Genomic DNA, 12,500 nt, shown 5'->3' on the forward strand with positions numbered 1-12,500 from the left:
TGACTCCTCACTAGGACTATCCTGGCCAAAGTTTTGCTAAATTGAAACACGACTGTACACAGCTCCTAAACTGGAGTGGTCAATCCCATCTTGACACACGCACCGACAAGTCAAGTACTTGACTACACCCAGCAGCCTTCCGTCACTGAATTAGAAATTCAGATAGTCCAGTGCCTAAGTGCAGTGAGTTGCTTGCAAGTCACCGTGACGGTCTCAGGTCGGAGGGACATTTATACCCATATCCCATCGGAGCAAATCTTGACAGCAGAAATAGCTCCGGAGTTGGTCACGTTCAGTGCAGATGTACCATTACATCTCACCTGTATGCCATACCAGTGTCTCCACACTCTTTGGTTATGAGGACAACCAACCCATATGGCACACAACGATCTATGCTCGATAAACGTTGTCGTCCTTGGTAACAACGTATCATTTGGTCGCGAACATGTTTAAGGACTAAGCGACAAATCCTCCTTTGTCGAGTCTAAATAGTCCTAAGGACTTCACCACAACATAGGAGTTCATTAGAAGATGAAACATTTGTGATGAAAAAATACCAAAATAACTTTTATTTATTTATAATTCATGTACTAATACAAAAGGAGCACAACCGTCAACAGGCTGATGATTGGCTTTGGGACACTATTCCCAACACTTCGCCCCCGCCTTCAATTGCAGGTAGACTTTGCCCGAACTCCTACGGGAGCCGGACTTCGCCCCGGACTTTAATTGCAGGTAGACTTTGTCCGGACTCCTACGGGAGCCGAACTTCATCCCCGATTCTGGCTGCAGGAAGACTTCATCCGGACTTCTACGAGAGCCGGACTTCATCCCCGACTTCAATTGCAGGTAGACTTCGTTCGGACTCCTACGGAAGCCGGACTTCATCCCCGACTCCGACTGCAGGAAGACTTCATCTGGACTCCTACGGGAGTCGGACTTCATCTACAGAAAGCCTCTGATTGGGCTCCTACAGCATATGGCCCTCACCTATAGTACTAACGCTCAAGGCACCCAACGGTAGACAGTCCACCAGCAGCATCCGAGCTCCTTTCAGATGGATAGCCATCTCTCTTCGCCAGGCGCTTCAACCGAACTTCGATCGACAGGCCTGGACTCCCTGACAGGCCACAGTAACGGCCACGACTCTGCTCCACCTCTTGCGATGGATTCTGTGCGGCTCCATCACTCCCCGTAACAGGCTCCACGCGGCAGGCCGCAGTAATGGCCATGATTTTGCTCCACTTTCTGCGACGGATACTGCACGGCTCCACCACTCCTTGACGAGTCGCGACAACGGATGCCGCTCCACTCTCCGTAACAGACTCCACGTGGCGAGCCATGGTGACAGCCACAACTCCACCCCACTACTCTTCACAACAAACTCCTCTTCACCCCGAGCAGTCCACTGCCAGACGGTTACAAACATCGCTATCAGTCTGTTGCCCCCTCCGTCTATAAAAGGGAGATCTCAGATACGTTATTCTCTAAGCTCTAATTTCTATCCCAAAACTCTGCTAAATTTTTCGTTCGAGCACTCCATTCTTGTTGAGGCAGAGAACTGACTTGAGCGTCAGAGGGTCTTGTCGGAGTACCCCCAACTCCGATTTAGACTTCCTTTGCAGGTCCCGACGGCGACCGCGACTCCCTCGACTCCAGCTTCTCCGATGCAGGTGGATTTTTGCTCCAACAGGATTGGCGCTAGAGGAAGGACTCTGTGTCTTCGCAGTACCCTTGTTCTTAAAGGAGCACTCAATGGGACCACCTCCAGTCATCTTTTACGACATCCTCTCCTCTTTCCCCCACTAGGTCTACGCCCGATGCCTCCCCACAAAGCATCCACGCGGTGATCCACGGTCTCCACGGCCAGATCTCAGGCTCCGGCCTCCCCTCCAGTTTCTCAGCCTCCTCCCCTCCTCCGGCAACGGCGGTTGGCGCGGAGCAATTCGACCTACTGGTGCAGCAGGTCAGAGGCCTCACTGAAGCTGTGCAGGCCATACAACAGCAGCAGCAGCCGCAGACATCAGTGCGACTGGAGAGAGCATCACCAGAACTCCAAAATTCGATGGTAGGACGGGCCACTTGGGCCAGCCGCCCTGTCTTTCCTGGAAAGATGAATTCGAGGGTGGAGAGCCCTCAGTCAGACCACGATTTCACCCCTGGAAGATCTCTACCTCCATTCTGTCAGAAGACTCTTGAGACCCGTAGTCGAGAGGATTTTCTAGATCAGAGGCTCCAGGAGATGAACCGACGGATCGAAGAACTCTGCCACGCTCCCTCCGCTTATGGTGAGGATATTTGTACTGACCCTCCCTTTTCTCAAATGATCATGCAGGAACCGATCCTGCCAAACTTCAAGCTCCCTCAGTTTGAAAGCTACGACAGGACTTCGGACCCAGTTGACCACCTGGAGGCCTTTCGGACAATGATGCTGCTTCATGGCGCGCCCGACGTCATTCTATACCGAGCCTTCCCATCCACCTTGAAAGGAGCGGCGAGAAACTGGTACTCGGCACTGAAGCCGGGTACCATCTTTTCCTTTGATCAGATGAGCCACCAGTTTGTGGCTTATTTTGTTAGCAGCCGGCGTCCCTGGAAGGGTTCGGAGTCCCTCATCAACATCAAGCAGAGGGAGGGGGAGTCCATTCAGACCTACATCAACCGTTTCAATATCGCCGCATTGGAGGTCCGGAACTTGGACCAATCGGTAGCGATGGCCGCCCTGAAAGGCGGCCTTCAGAAGAATGACCTTTTATTCTTTCTGAAAAAGTATCCCAGAGATTTTGCTGACCTGTTGGCTCGGACCGAAGGGTACGCCTGAGCGGAAGAAGCCTTCAAAATGAAGGATGAGGAGACCGTGAGGGAGCGGCAGGCGGGAGACTTGAGTAAGTCCGCAGTCAAAAAAGGGCCGAGAGAAGCTCGACCACATTCTCGAACTCCTCCCAGGCACAAGCGTGTCCAGACCCCTCCCCGAGCACGCAGGCAGGGAAGCCCGGAGCGCCGGGCTCGACGGGGCTCTCCCCCAGGAAGATTCTGCAGCTATGCCCCCTCAACGCATCGAAAACTCAGGTGCTGATGGAGGTCAGAGAGCAGCTCCCAACGCCAGAGAGGATGCGCACACACCTTGGGAAGCGCAATCCTAATAAGTTCTGCCTCTACCATCGTGACCACGGCCACGACACGGAGGAATACATCCAGCTCCGAGACGAGATCGAGGAGCTCATCCGACGAGGTCGACTCGATAGGTTCATTCGGCGTCAGTCTGAGGGTAGAGAAGATCGGCCAAGGACCCTGCCACAGCCTGAGCTGCCAAGGAGGGAAGAGCAGCCCGGAGATTGGCCTCCAATTGGGATCATCAACTCCATCTCTGGAGGACCTTGACAGGAAGCAGACCTTCCACAGCCCTGGGGTTTGAAAACTTTTAAATGTATTGCGAACGATCTCGCTTTAAATCAAGATTTCTTTCAGACTTGCATATCTTTTCCTTTTTGGCATAGACTTATAACGACAGGGGACGACCCCATCGGACAACAAAAATAAATCTCAATGTGAGCAAGGTCGAAGGCCTGATTATTTGTAGACCGGATGGGGGGAGAGGCCGTACAGCGCCCATATACACCCCCACAGCCATGTTAGGGACAGGAGGAGAACCTCGCCCTAACATGAGCAAGGTCGAAGGCCCGGTTATGTGTAGACCGGATGGGGGAAGAGGCCATACAGCGCCCACATGCGCCCCCACAGCCATGTTATGGACAGGAAGAGAATCTCGTCCTAACATGAGCAAAGTCGAAGGCCCGATTATTTGTAGATCGGATGGGGGGAGAGGCCGTACAGCGCCCATATGCACCCCCACAGCCATGTTAGGGACAGGAGGAGAACCTCGTCCTAACATGAGCAAAGTCGAAGGCCCGATTATTTATAGACCGGATGGGGGGAGAGGCCGTACAGCACCCATATGCGTCCCCACAGCCATGTTAGGGACAGAAGGAGAACCTCGTCCTAATACGAGCAAGGTCGAAGGCCCGGTTACTTGTAGACCGGATGGGGGGAGAGGCTATACAGTGCCCATATGCGCCCCCACAGCCATGTTAGGGACAGGAGGAGAACCTCGCCCTAACATGAGCAAGATCGAAGGCCCGGTTGTTTGTAGATCGGATGGAGGGAGAGGCCATATAGTGCCCATATGTGCTCCCACAACCCCATTAGAAACAGAAGGAGAACCTCGTCCTAACCTGAGCTGAAATCGATCACATCAGAAATAGGAGAAGAACCTCGTCTCGACATCAATTAAGGTTCGATCAATTGAGACCCGGCAAGAAAGAAGAAAACCTTCTCGGCGATCCTTCTACGCTACCGCGATTCCGTAAAAAGCTAGGGAGAACCTTTGCCTAAAAAAAAAAAAGAGAGAAGAAGGAGGAAAATATGAAGGAACAGCGGTGGGCTATCCCAACAAAAAATGGAGGCCGAACTACACTAAAAGCACAAAGGACCTCGTCTCTATGAAGAGGGAGGAAGAGAAAGTAAGATCTACGGTCGCGAACAGAAGGCAAATCGACACGGCGATGACTAGGAACCTCCAAGCGGCGTCGACGCCAAACCAATCAAAAGCACAAGAAACTCGGTAATGACGACCTAATACAAAGATGAACAAGGAACCTTCGAACAACATCGACATTGCACGGGACAAAAATGAAAGAAGTCCGATGCACGATAATTCAACACGACGTACGGATAAGGTAACAAAGACCTTTTCATTTCATTAGTAAAATATGCGTTACAGAGCCTGAAAGATCGAAAAAAAAAATAACAACGACAACAACAACGGCGACAACAAACAGACAAGCGACAAAAGAAGACACTTAGAGGGACGAAGGATAAAAAGAGCCCTAAGGGGGCCCGGCTTCCTCCGACTTTGAACTTTCGGCTTCGACCCTCATCAGGGAGTGCCTTAAGCTCTCGACTTCTTCTTCCAATTCCTTCTTTCTTATTAGCATTTTCATATATCTCCGATGAAGCCGCTGGCTTTCGTTCTCCGTCTCTCGGTATCTTTTTTTCAGGACCTCAGATTTCGCCTCTGCATCCTTGACTGCCCGCTGCTCGTATACCAGCTGGATCTTCAATTACTGCAGTTCGGCCTTCCCCTCCCCAAGGGTGACAGATAGCTCTTCTACGGTTCTTCTCAGGGATTGAAGTTCGTCAGAATCTCGAACGGAAGCAAACTGAGCCCCTTCAACTAGCTGCCTTTGAAGGCGGGCAACCTCGTCGGTCGCCATCCTGAGCTTTCTCCCTGTATTCGTCCACCTACCTGCACCAGCCGGCCCGGTACGCGTCATAGCTCGCCTCGACATCCTGGAGCTGTTGCTGAAGGTCAGAGAACTTCTTCGACCATTTTCGATCGCAGTCGGCCCGAGTCGGAAGCCGGGACGAGCTTCCTTCCAACTGGCTAATCCTCTCCTGTGCAGCCGACAGCTCCACTCTGAGAGAACTGATCTTGGTAGCTTGAGCCCAAGATCGGTCGCTGGTGCGCTTCTTGTGTTCCTCGAGCTCCTTCTCGAAGTTTACTTTCCTCTGACTGTACTCCATGATCTCCTTCACATGGAGGTTCCGAAAGTGGGTGGCCTCCGCGGTGGCTTCAGAGTGGCTCTCCCTCAATCTGCGAAGCTCACCATCCATCTCCTTCGACCTTTTTGTTAAATGATGAACTTTCTTCTTCAGACGTTGGATCGTGGACTTCAGCGGAATCCCCTGTGGCAGGGGAAGCGCTTCGGCAGGACACTGCTATCGGGAGACAAAAGCGTCAAGGTGCATCTCATTGCATAAAGCAAAACAAAAAAAAGGAGAGCAGAGTGGAGAAGTCCTCCAAAAGGAGAAACCCAATTTTATTGATTGAATATTTCTTAAAGATAAGAGGGAACAGAAAAATTGCAATAAAAGAAAAATACAAAGTCAGAGGTCTCAGACCTCTGAAGTAGGAGTCGGGGAGCTCGGTGTTCTTGGAAGGGGTGCTGCGGTGGCAGTGGCAGTGGAAGAGGGCCCGGCTTCGTCTTCAGATGCCTCGTCCAAGAAGCTGAGATCGAGCTCGGAAATTTTCTGACCACCTTCTCCTGGCAGAGCTCGAATCCTTTGATGAATGCTTCTTGGCCGAACTTGACGTTCAGGTCCCTCATCTCCGCAGAGGCCTTGAACTCCTCCACCGCTAGAACCTGGCCTCCGAGATCAGGACCGGGATCTACTCCGCCAAATTTGTGACCTCGACCTCCGCCTTCCTCACCGTCTCCTCCGAGGTCTGCTTTTCTTTCTCCAGAGCCTGCTTTTCTTTCTCCAGGACCTCTTGGAGGGTGGCTACCTCGGCTGCCTTTTCTTTAAGGCGAGCAACTTCGGCCCGGCGACTCTCCTCCACCTGGATGGCGTCCCTCTTCGCCCGGTTCGTCGCCTCGATATTGGCAAGGAGCTGGTGCCCGATCTGCAAGGGCGGCTAGGAGGTCAGAACGAAGGCTGAGAATTAATAAAACGAAGGAGCGAGGAGAAGGGGGAAGGTGAATCTGTTTACCTCGAGAAAGGACCCTAGAAAGTCTCAAACCCGCTGTTCGGGATTGGCGCGATCAATCCTCTGACGACTTCGGACAGGATGCAGCCGTCGATCAGTCGCTTTATCAGGTCCCTGTCATTAAAGGAATTCTCCCCCAGCTCTCCTTCAGAATCGAGGGACTCTTCGATGGCAGCTCGACGGCTACTCACCCTGCGGGCCACCGACTTCCTTCTCCTCCCCCTCTCAACCCCTGGCGCCTCCTCGAAGCGGACCCCCGAAGTGGGAGCCTCAACGGGGGGACTCCTTGAAGAGGCCTGGGGAGCCGGAGGTTCGGCATCTGAAGGAACGTCGACCGCAAGGGCCGTCTGGGTAGGCATGACCGAGCTCGTCTTTCCGTTCTGGCCTTCTTTATCGATCCGGAGGCCGCGGCATCTTTCTTTTTGTGAGCCTTGAGGCCCCTGGCGAGCATCCGTGCTGCTTCGCGTCCATTCCTGAAAAAAAAAAAAGAAGAGAGAGGAAAAGAGATCAGTAATAAAAAAAAAAGGAAGAAAAGAGAGAGAGAGAAGAAGAGCGGGAGAAAAGAAAAGGAAGGGAAAGATGGGATACTCGCAGGGTCCAGGGGGCTCAAGCCGATGTTGAACAAAAACTGCTCCCTCAGAAGGTTGGGAAGGGAAGGAGTTGAGTAACTAAGAAGTTTTCAGGCGGCCTGAAGGTCGTCCTCCCCCAAGCTAGGAGCCCTACGGACAGAGTCCCTTAGAGAGCCCCAAGGGGGCAATCCCAGCCTCAAGGTCGGGCATTGGACGAAAAGGTACTTCCCCTTCCAGTTGTGGATTGAAGAGGGAGCACCTTTCAGCAACCCCTTCTTGCCAAACTGAGGAGAGAAATACCACCAGTCCTTCGCCGAGGGGTGGCGCTTGAAGGTGTAAAAATACCTAAATAAAGAAAGAGATGGCTGAACTTCGACTACATGGCAAAGGGAGAGGAATCCTATAAAAACCTAAAGGAATTCGGCGCAACCAAGCTAAAGAAATGTCTAAAAAATAGAAAAGGGCGACGACGAAGGGCGGAAGCGGAAGCTGGAGTCCGACGCGGAAGGCCTCCTGATACAGGTAGAAACGGCCAGGTGGGGGGGTGCTAGCCCGGTCGGCAGGACCAGGAAGCTCCAGATCGTACTCCGGAGAAACTCCATACTGAACCCTTATCAGTAAAAGTTCATCCGGAGTCAGGGAACAGGGAATGGCACCCGACGCAAAAATCAGGCGAGGCCCAGCCCTAGATGTGGGTTCGTCTACAGTGTGGGGGTTCTGGGGGGCTGAGGTGGACGAACTCCTGGAACCACTAGAGGCGGAGGTGCTGGAGGATATTTCAAATAAAGACCCTAAAGATCCTGGAGAAATCAGACGGGACAAGAGGCGAAAGGTTTGCGGGGGACCAAGCCAGAGGAATGCGGCAGAAGAAAAATGGAGGAGAAAGGGCACCTAGATGGCAAGAAGAAAAATGAAAATTTCGGGACTAACCTAGATCGCTCCGAAGGATGCAGAGGGGCGAGGACAGGGATGACTCGAAGAATGCTTAGGGCCAAAGTGGACGCCAAAGAGGGTCAAAGCTCTCGGAGAGAAGGCAAACACTGACAGAACTCTCAGGTAGAATGAGACTCCTGAAGGCGGAAAGGCGGGTTTAAATAGATCCTGGGATCCGACACTATAATGATCACGGATCTCCCCAGGCCGATCCATGCTCGCCACGTGTCCCACTCGCCACCACAGGCGGCTAAAAGCAGCTGACAGCTGACAGAGCCATTACTGCACCGTACCTGGGCCAACGCACCAGCAAAAATTTCGAAAGGTCCCTTCAGATCGCCCCGATTCGAAAAGACTCCAGCACACGCGCATTAAATGCCAGAATATCTGAGGGCGATCGAGTGCAGGATTCAAGGGGACAACTTCGGCTGTGAAAATTTTTTTGTACTTCCTTCATTCGAAACTCGAACTCGAAAGTAGGGAGACTGGTATTGGGTATAAAATATCCCCCAGCCGAAGTTCGTGACATGTAATACCCCGGCCCAAATTGGGCCCAGAATCAACCCACAGTAAAAAAAAAAGGGGGAAACGGAAGGAGACTCCCGAAGGGAGTCTTCTTCTCCGATGAATCCCGATCGAGAAGGGCTCTAGGTCTCTTAAAACTCTAGGATCCTCCATGAATAAGCCTTCCCTCTCCCTCTCAAACCTCCACCGGCGATCTTCAAGCTTAAATCCTCCTCTTTTCTCCGTGGAACCCGCGGCAGCCTCTTCTCGTGTTCATCAAAAATTAAAGGTTGAAGAGGCCACCGGAGCTCAGGTAAGGCTCAAAATCTTCTTCCTCTCCCTCTTCCCTTTCTCCCCTAGCCCAAGGCCTCACCGTCGGCCATCGACTTTGCCAAAAATTAGTCGTAAAAGAAATTCCCTATTTTCTGAATTTTCCCTTGATTTTACCGGCCGAACCTTGCCGCCGGCCATCCCTTGCTCCACCGCCGCCTCCACCTGCTGCCGGATCTCCGACCAAGCCGTCGGAGCCCGAGCTACCAAGGGGGGGACCTCACGGTCTTCTCCTGTTTCAGCCAAGGGAGGCCGCGGGAAGAAAAGAAAAGAAGAAGGAAGAAGAAGAAGAAAAGAAAAGAAAAGAAAAAGGAAAAAGAAAAAAGAAAAGAAAAAGGAAAAAGAAAAAGAAAAAAAAAGAGAAAGAAAAAAATAAAAATAAAATAAAATAAAATAAAAAGAAGAAGAAGAGAAAAAAAATTTTCTCTCTCTCCTCTCTCTACCTTCTCTCTCCAGTTTCTTTCTCTAGATTCTCTCTCTAGATCTTTTTCTCTCTTTTTATGAATTTTATCTCTCTAGTATTTTTCTCTCTTTGATTACATCACAGACCTTAGGATAAATTTGAAATAAAAATATGATGATTTGAGATTGCTCCGAAATTCGTACGGTAGATCTGATCCCAGCCGATCCTATTCGAAATTGTAACACTGGATTCATTTTAAGTCACCCTGATAGGACCTCTAATGATCTCGATCATGAGTGATTCATCGAAAGGATATGAAAGTTTCTCTCTCACTTTCTCTCTCTACTTTCTCTCTCTAGAATTTTCTCTCTCTTCATGAATTTTCTCTCTCTAAAAGTCTTATGGATCAGTGGAGGATCCTGATACATAGACAAGTCCTAATTTTGATTAATCCTAAGAGAGGTCTTTGATTTGTGTTATCAGGATCGATTATCGGTAATTTCTCTATATGTGATTCTTATATTGATCAGGATCATGAAGAGATGATTGTCTGCATATGATATCGAGTAGAATATTTTGTTAAAAAAATTCATAAATCAAAGAAGAATATTGATTTCTGTGCTTGGATCAGTCACCGATAAAGGTAAGAATTTCTATACATGATCACCATTATATATATGCTATTTTACTGTTGGTCTTGCATTATAAGTTTTGCATCATCGGATTTGAGATCGATAAATTTATTATATCTGAGATACTGTTATTTGATTTTGAGCATTAGTATGTTATGTCAATATATATGTATCAGAGATTGATGGCATGATTATATGGATATGACATATCTAAATTGATCGTAATGTAAGTCGGAATTGATTTGATAAAATCAACACATAATGATTAAATGAAAAGAAAGAGATATATGGTATGGACTAGTCTTGTCATGTGGAACAGCCGGCCAGGGGCTTATGCCTGGGACAGCTCGCCAGGAGCTTATGCCTGGGACAGCCCCCACTGGCTTACAGGTGGATCAGCCGGCCAGGAGCTCATGCCTGGGACAGCCCGCCAGGAGCTTATGCCTGGGACAGCCTCTCACGGGCTTTGGTACGTGGGACAGCCGGCCAAGAGCTCATCCTGAGACAGTCTTGAAAGACTTTTTAAGTGGATTCGATCCGGATGGTGACTGAGGTATAGACTTGGATAGTCCAGAACCAGAAAGAAAAGGTTAAAAATCATGTGATTATGAAAGGAGAAATGAAAGATAAGATATGAAATAATTGTTGAAAAAAAAAGAGTTTCACCTGTTAACATATGATGATGCATCTAAGACAGAAGATTTATGGATGTTTGCATTATTCTGGACATTGAACATGAGATTTTATATTTTATTGCTTATCCTTATTTTCAGACTATATTACTATATCAGTGTGATATGGAAATTCTTACTGGGCTGTAAAGCTCACACCCTTTCATCTTTCTTTTCTTTTCAGAGTTACAGGATGACTTAGATTGGCTATGGCTTGGATTTACGAGTGAACAGAAGGATAAATAGAGTGTCATAGTATCTAATCAGATAATTGAAGAAATTTAAATTATAATTATGCAAGGTTTTATGAATTATCACTGAAATTAATTGTTATGGATGTTAAGGTTGTAATGATTTATTTTGGCCTTGCATATTCTTTAGGGCTTGCTCTAAGGAGTGTGCGGCCATCACGTATCCGATCCGGATGTTGGGTTCGGGGCGTGACATGACAGGAGTGACCCTCCGGAGATTCTACCGACTTTCGACCTTCGGCTACATCTCTCCGAACCTCTCTGGCGGCCGAGCCTCCGCAACACTCTCAAGTTTTGCCGATGGATAAGCCCCCACCTGCATCGACCGGATTCTTTGTGATGGACGGACTCCACCCAAGTTTCCACGATGATCGACCACCTTCTAGACTTCGTTCGGACTCCCACGGGAGTCGGACTTCATCCCCGACTTTAATTGCAGGTAGACTTCGTCCGGACTCCTACGAGAGTCGGATTTCATCCCCGACTTCAATTGCAGGTAGACTTCGTCCGGACTCCTACGGGAGTCGGACTTTGTCCCCAACTCCGGCTGCAGGAAGACTTCATCCGGACTCCTACGGGAGCCGGACTTCGCCCCCGACTTCAATTGTAGGTAGACTTCGCCCGGACTCCTACGGGAGCCGAACTTCGTCCCCGACTTTAATTGCAGGTAGACTTCGTCCGGACTCCTACGGGAGTCGGACTTCGTCCCCGACTCCGGCTGCAGGAAGACTTCATCCGGACTCCTACGGGAGCCGGACTTCGCCCCGACTTCAATTGCAAGTAGACTTCATCCGGACTGCTACGGGAGTCGGACTTCATCCCCGACTCTGGCTGCAGGAAGACTTCATCCAGACTCCTATGGGAGTCGGACTTCGCCCCCACTTCAATTGCAGATAGACTTCGCACGGACTCCTACGGGAGCCGGACTTCGCCCCCGACTTTAATTGCAGGTAGACATCGTCCGGACTCCTATGGGAGCCGGACTTCATCCTCGATTTCGGCTGCAGGAAGACTTCGTCCGGACTTCTATGGGAGCCGGACTTCGTCCCCGACTTCAATTATAGGTAGACTTCGTCCGGACTCCTACGGGAACCAGACTTCGTCCCCGACTCCGGCTGTAGGAAGACTTCATCCGGACTCCTACGGGAGCCAGACTTCGCCCCCGACTTCAATTGCAGGTAGACTTCGTCCGGACTCCTACGGGAGCCGGACTTCATCCCCGACTCCGGCTGCAGGAAGATTTCATCCGGACTCCTATGGGAGCCGGACTTCGTCCCCGACTCTGGCTGCAGGAAGACTTCATCCGGACTCCTACGGGAGCCGGACTTCGCCCCCGACTTCAATTGCAGGTAGACTTCACCTAGACTCCTACGGGAGCCGGACTTCACCCCCGACTTTAATTGCAGGTAGACTTCGTCCGGACTCCTACAGGAGCCGGACTTCGTCCCCGACTCCGGCTGCAGGAAGACTTCATCCGGACTCCTACGGGAGTCGGACTTCACCCCCGACTTCAATTGTAGGTAGACTTCGTTTGGACTCCTACGGGAGCCGGACTTCGTCCCCAACTTCGGCTGCAGGAAGACTTCATCCGGACTCCTACGGGAGTCGGACTTCGCCCCCGACTTCAATTGCAGGTAGACTTCATCCGGACTCCTACGGG

This window comes from Elaeis guineensis, chromosome 4 (assembly GCF_000442705.2).
Source record: "Elaeis guineensis isolate ETL-2024a chromosome 4, EG11, whole genome shotgun sequence".
NCBI lineage: Eukaryota > Viridiplantae > Streptophyta > Magnoliopsida > Arecales > Arecaceae > Elaeis > Elaeis guineensis.